Raw genomic sequence first — 6,978 nt, 5'->3', positions numbered from 1 at the left:
GTTAAGGTAATAACTCTTATTATATTAGTAATATTGATAGTATACAAAAGTACTTATATTTACTACAGAGAAAATGTCATTATGCTTGTCATAGATAGCCACAATCTCACCACTAGTGCATACAGATTATCTTCACTTTCCAAAGATCAAATTTTTTCTACTAGCTCAACTGGGAAACTTAGACTTTACTAGAAATATGAACATAGGAGCCTAGGAATGAAATCAGTGTCATCTTATCAATATGCACAAACACGAGGATCTAAAGGTGCAACCCTCAGGGGAAAGACTTTATACACAGGGGTATAAACCCACAGGGCAAGAAAACCCATTGCCTGATCACGTGCTACTCTATCTGTCCCCGAGGTTGCTGCTTTCTCAGGTATCTGCAGGTTGTTCCAGAAAACAGGTTGCTCCCCAAGAACACAGCCGCATCCCAAGAGACCAGAGTCCTTGATAGCTTTGTTTAAAGTCATGTGATTGTAGCACAGAGGCAACAAGTGTGGGTCATCAAGAAAACCCTCCCGTGTTCGAAGGGAAGGCTTACACTGTGGGCTGAAGAAAGAATCTTACCAAAGTTCCCACGGCAAGTTGGCTGCTGTCACGTCCCCAATACAGAAACACTCCCTCAGTGAACAGAAATTTCCAGATTTTCTATTTCTGTTGAATTGGATATCCTGAGATAGAAACCAAAGGCATCTGGAATTTTGCTGTTTTACTAGCCATTCTAGATCCTCAATCCTGGCTCTTTCCTCCCAGCGCTGAGAAATAGGGGGGAATGTTAGTAATGGTGCTGAAGAGAATAAGCCAATAACAAAATGACTCACTTCTAGGCCAAAGGTCTCTTCCGTGGAGGGCTCAGTGATGAGTGCAGTAGGGGACCCAAAGCCCATCTCTGCTTGTGGCTTTGCCCTGAGAACCCTGCTAATTGATAACAGGTCGCAACGCTTCATTTCCTTCTCACTCCCCTTCTACAAGCACCTTTGGCCTCTCCCTCGCCTAGCTGATGCTCATTTGTTCTGATGACAGATCTCCCTTGCACTCTCAGGGGCTAGCCTGGCTTTGTTAGCCACAACTCCCCCATTTCCTGCCCAGATGCCCTTTCCTGAATAACCCTATTCATCCCACGCATGGGAGAAATTGGCTGATCCCTAAACACTGATTAATGCAACTGCCAAGCTGGTTTCTTTCCAACAAAGTAACCTGTTTTCCTCCCAGCAGACCAGCCCATGAACTCTGAAGGGTGTGTGTGTGCTTGTGTGTGTGTGTCTTAACACAGGAGCAAAAAGCCAAGAATTTCTAATTTAATTAGAGGTTGTACAACTTCTTCCCTTTCTCCCTTATTTTATTCTCAAATTTTCCAAATCCATTTGTTAATGCTTAAGATGCTGACAGCTGGCATCATTGATTCTTTGACAAAACCACTTAAAATTAGCCAAATAATGGGACACCTGGCTGGCTCAGTCAGTAGAGCAAGAGACTTGATCTCAGGGTTGTGATTTCAAGCTCACCTTGGGCATGGAGCTTACTTTTAAAAAAAGAAAAAAAATAGCCAAATATCTAAGATAATTACATATACAAAAAATTTACAAATTAAAACAATTTTTACTTGACCATAATTTCTGTATTAAGACATTATAAATATAAAACTTTAGGAAAACTATACACCATCTACTCTGAGTGGTTGACACCTTAGAAAACAAAAGCAGTCTCTCACTCTTACACATTTAGTGTTTCTGGGAGGCTAAGGTGAGAGATAGCATGATGCTTTGAACTTTTGGTCTTTCCTCTTATTGGCTGTTGCGCTCTGAGGTAGGTATGGTGACCGCCAATGAGAAGTGCTGAAGACGTTCCAGGATATATGCCGTCTTTCGAACTAACGATTCACACCAGCTTTGTCCTGTGATTGTGTAGAAAGCTCAATGAAAACCCACTCCAACCAATAACTGATGACAAATACTTGAGGTGTGGATTAGCATCCATCAAAGTTAATTCTCCCCCAAACATTGTTAAACTTTCAACTTTGCAGTTTGCAGACTGCTAAGGAAGAAAGTGTTGGGCAAGAAACTGATTTACTGTAGGTGCTACAGGTAGGCTAAAAGCAAAGCTCTTTCAAAACTCGATGTTGTGGGGACACCTGGGTGGCTCAGTCACTTAAGCATCTGCCTTCAGCTCAGATCATGGTCCCGGGGTTCTGGGATTGAACCCCATGTTGGGCTCCCTGCCCAGCAGAAGCCTGCTTCTCCCTCTCCTCCGTGCTTCTGCTCTCTGTTCCTATCTCTGTCTCTTTCTTTCCAATAAATAAAATCTTAAAAAAAAAAAAAAAAAAAGCACCCTAGGTGTTTCATTCTCAGGATGTGTTTTTTTGGTGTAGGTATCACTTGTAACATACACAGACTCTGCTACTTGGGAGGAAGGAGCTAGATTTCTTCAACTTTTGAGGCTAACAGCACAGCCCAGGCTAAAGTTTTCCTCCTATCAGAGACATGAGTGAGAAGAACCTATCAGTGTAGCTCACAGCCAAATGCAGGGTCTCATCTGATAGTTTGCATCCTTCTTCTACTTCAACTTCTACTTCAACTAACCAGTGCTTGAGATAGCCCCCGGACGGTGAGGGAAGGCTGGCTCTTTTCCCATAACCCACAGTCTGCTTACACTGCACCTCCATTTCCTCGCGCTAAGTGTGAATGTCCTCAGAGCAGTCTGGCATTTCACAGACACCCACTGGCTTCTCATCTTCTAGTAGAATCACGTCCACAGTATGTGGTGACGCAAAACTACCACCCATTGGATAACCAAGAGGTACCAGTGGTTTTCTTGGTCCAAGGAAAGTAATAGCTGAGTTCAAAACCAGGGCATTTTCTTGTCCTGTTTTTTAGATTAAGTTCAACTCTCTATCTTTGGACTCTCTTTGGAGTTTCTTCTGCTTCCTCCAAGTGGATGGTAAATGCAGGCTGTTTACTGTTTGCATTCCAGGGGGGAACAGGGACACGCTCTCATCATTCATTGAAAGATCCTTAAGAGGTGCAAGCCATTGTGTCTTGGGCATCAGCTGCAGTGCTGGACTGGGAGGGTGCTGGACGGGGTCTGAGGCTGCTGGGCGGGTGCCCCCTTCTCGGGGTTGCTGTTCTCCTGTTCCTCTTGGAGCGCCGGGTGCTCTGGCCGAGAAGCTCGAGCCACCTGCTGGCTGCGGATCCCGCAGGGCCCCAGAGGCTGTGAAAGGCATAGACCCGCTTTGCAGGGTGGGGAAGGCTAAAGGCACCATGGGGATGTAGCCCTTTTCTCCCTTTTGCTTGGTTGATTGTTTGAATTTTTCCCCCTTACTGGGATCAATTCAGGGTATTACCGATTAAGAAGATTTCATCTCATTTCTTTATCAAGAGAAAAGATAAACCTTATGATCCAGGTGGGTCTGTGGGTGTAGTTAATTTCTGAAGGGATCCCAGCTTCTGCAAATGTGAGAAAGTCCCTCTTTCTATTGATATAAGTGATGGCGGGCCACATGGACGCTCACATACTCAAGAAGACTACAGACTGTGAGGGGAGATGCATCAAAATGTTGTGTACCAAAAAAAACTACATTATTAGAATTATATTTGAGATATTTACTGATTTCCTAGCAATTTGCAGATTTTGTGTTAGTTGCTGTTAAGAAGCAAAAAATTGCTTCATCGCCTTTGTTATGGCCTCATAATCTATGCTGGAGAAGAAAAACATCAACAAAGAGTTCTAACTGATGATGGAATGACATAAATGCCTTAAAAATACAAAATTAAAAGATCTATGAGTTTACAGGGAGGGAAGGGGGCACAGAGCAAATAGGGAGACCCAGGATGATCTCACAAAGGAAGGTAAGCTCCAGCAAGCCCTTGGGGTTGAGTAGGAATTAAACAGGCAGAGACCTCTGTATCCAGTTTAATTACCTTCATGACATAAACCATGGGGAGATATGATGTTATCTATCTACTTGAGCATTTTGATGAACAATTGGCAAATATGATAAACAAAATTCTAAATATGTGGCAGGAACACAGGAGAACTTCCTTTCATGATTCAAATTTAGATTTTTATTTGAAATATCTAGATGATTCAGCACTTTTCTCATTAAGTGTAAATATATTTGAGATAAAATATTAAGCTCTTCTATAGGGATTTCATCTAGAAAGCCCAATAATTAGTATGCCATAATCACACTGAGCTGAAGAGAGTAATAAAATAATGTGAGCCAGGACTTAAACCACAACCCAGAACTGCATCTTAGCCATGTCTTAAGAGACAGCAGCTCATTGACTCACACGAGTTAGAAGGAAAGTTCACACAGGCACAGCCTGGGTTGAAACAAATAGATTCAGGATGTCAAAAAGTAAAGGCCAAGGAAATTAGCTAAGACATAAAGGGCCACGCAAGTCTCAAAGGTGTGGACTGGTCAGCGTAAAATCTAAAAATTTTAACCAAGACCAGAAGATTCAGACATCTAGATCCTGGCTCTGAGAAGTCAGAAAGGGCAGCTGAATGGCAGAGGGGTAAAGCTGATCACTGTCCCAGTGGGGCACAGACCAGAAAATGTTTCCAAGTGAAGGATTGCTAGAACTTCCAACTCATATACAATCATTTCGTCCCTGCAGCTTTCTTTGTTTTAGGGTAAGTGAATGTTGATGAAGAAGACTTTAAAGAGGCACAACTCAGGAACAGATGCTGTATCTTGTCAAATGCTTTTTCTGCATCAATTGAGAGGCCCATGTGATTCTTCTCTCTTCTTTTATTGATTTGTTCTATCACATTGACTGATTTGTGAATGTTGGACCACTCTTGCATCCCATGGATAAATCCCACCTGGTCATGGTAAATAATCTTTTTAATGTACTGTTGAACCCTATTAGCTAAGATCTTGTTGAGAATCTAAGCATCCATATTCATCAGGGATATTGGTCTGAAATTCTCCTTTTTGGTGGGGGTCTTTACCTGGTTTGGGGATCAGGGTAATATGGCTTCAAAAAAGAGTCTGGAAGTTTTCCTTCTGTTTCTATCTTTTAAAACAGCTTCAGAGGGCACCTGGGTGGGTCAATGGGTTAAAGCCTCTGCATTCAGCTCAAGTCATGATCCCAGGATCCTGGGATCGAGCCCCACATTGGGCTCTTTGCTTAACAGGGAGCCTGCTTCCACCCTCCTCTCTCTCTGCCTGCCTCTCTGCCTACTTGTGATTTCTGTCTGTCAAATAAATAAATAGAATCTTTTTAAAAAATAAATAAATTAAGTAACTTCAGTAGAATAGGTATTATTTCTTCTTTGAATGTTTGGTAGAATTCTCCAGGGAATCCATCAAGTCCTGAGCTCTTGTTTTCTGGGAGGTTTTTCATCACTGCTTCAATCTCGTTACTAGATATTGGTCTTTTCAATTTGTCAATTTTTTCCTGATTCAAAGTATAGAGATACAGGGAACATTCCTCAACTCATAAAATCTATCTACGAAAAACCCACAGTGACTATCATCCTCAATGGGGAAAAGCTGACAGCCTTCCTTTTGAGATCAGGAACACAACGAGGATGCCCACTCTCACCACTCTTGTTCAACATAGTACTAGAAGTCCTACCAACAGCAATCAGACAACAAAAAGAAATAAAATGTATTCAAATTGGCAAAGAAGTGAAACACTCTCTCTTCACAGATGACATGATACTTTATATGTAAAACCCAAAGACTCCACCCCCAAACTACTAGAACTCATACAGCAATTCAGTACTATACAACAATACAGTAATGTGGCAGGATACAAAATCAACGTACAGAAGTCAGTTGCTTTCTTACACACTAACAATGAAAATATAGAAAGGGAAATTAGAGAATTGATTCCATTGACTATAGCACCAAGAACCATAAGTTACCTGGAAATAAACCTAACCAAAGAGGTAAAGGACCTGTACTTGAAGAACTATAGAACACTCATGAAAGAAATTGAAGAAGACACAAAAAGATGGAAAAGCTTTCCATGCTCATGGATTGGAAGAATAAACATTGTTAAAATGTCTATACTGCCTAGAGCCATCCATACTTTCAGTGCCATCCCAATCAAAATTCCATCAGCATTTTTCAAAGAGCTGGAACAAACAATCCTGAAATTTGTATGGTACCAGAAGAAACCCTAAATTGCTAAGGAAATACTGAAAAAGGAAAACAAAACTGGGGACATCATGTTGCCTGATTTCAAGCTTTACTACAAAGCTGTGATCAACAAGATAGCATGGTATTGGCACGAAAACAAATACATAGACCAGTGGACCAGAATAGAGTCCACATATGGACCCACAACTCTATGGTCGAATAATCTTCAACAAAGCAGGAAAAAATATACAGTGGAAAAAAGACAGTCACTTCAACAAATGGTGCTGGGAAAATTGGACAGCTATGTGTAGAAGGATGAAACTCGACCATTCTCATACACCATACACAAAGATAAACTCGAAATGGATAAAAGACCTCAACATGAGACTGAAATCTATCAAAATCCTAGAGAAGAACATAGGTGTAACCTGTTTGACATTGGCCACAGCAACTTCTTTCAAGATATGTCTCCAAAGGCAAAGGAAACAAAAGTGAAAACAAACTTTTGGGACTTCTTCAAGGTCAAAAGCTTCTGCACAGCAAAGGAAACAGTCAACAAAATGAAAAGGTAACCCACAGAATGAGAGAAGATATTCGCAAATGACACTACAGACAAAGCGCTGATATCCAAGATCTGTAAAGAACTCCTCAAACTCAACACATACGAAATAGATAATCACGTCAAAAAATGGGCAGAAGACATGAACAGACACTTCTCCAAAGAAGACCTACAAATGGCTAACAGACACATGAAAAAATGTTCATCATCATTAGCCATCAGGGAGATTCAAATCAAAACCACATTGAGATACCACCTTACTCCAGTCAGAATGGCCAAAATAACAAGACAGTAAACAACATGTGTTGGAGAGGATGTGAAG

General features: G+C 41.3%; 1 pseudogene; it reads right to left on the bottom strand.

Annotated features, from left to right (window-relative positions):
• Positions 1-1,716: 1,716 nt before the first annotated feature.
• Positions 1,717-3,938, bottom strand: LOC132023012 (cyclin-A2-like; annotated as a pseudogene).
• Positions 3,939-6,978: the final 3,040 nt, after the last annotated feature.

This window comes from Mustela nigripes, chromosome 8 (genome assembly GCF_022355385.1).
Source record: "Mustela nigripes isolate SB6536 chromosome 8, MUSNIG.SB6536, whole genome shotgun sequence".
Classification (NCBI taxonomy): domain Eukaryota; kingdom Metazoa; phylum Chordata; class Mammalia; order Carnivora; family Mustelidae; genus Mustela; species Mustela nigripes.
This window is presented reverse-complemented; position numbering and strand designations above follow the sequence as displayed.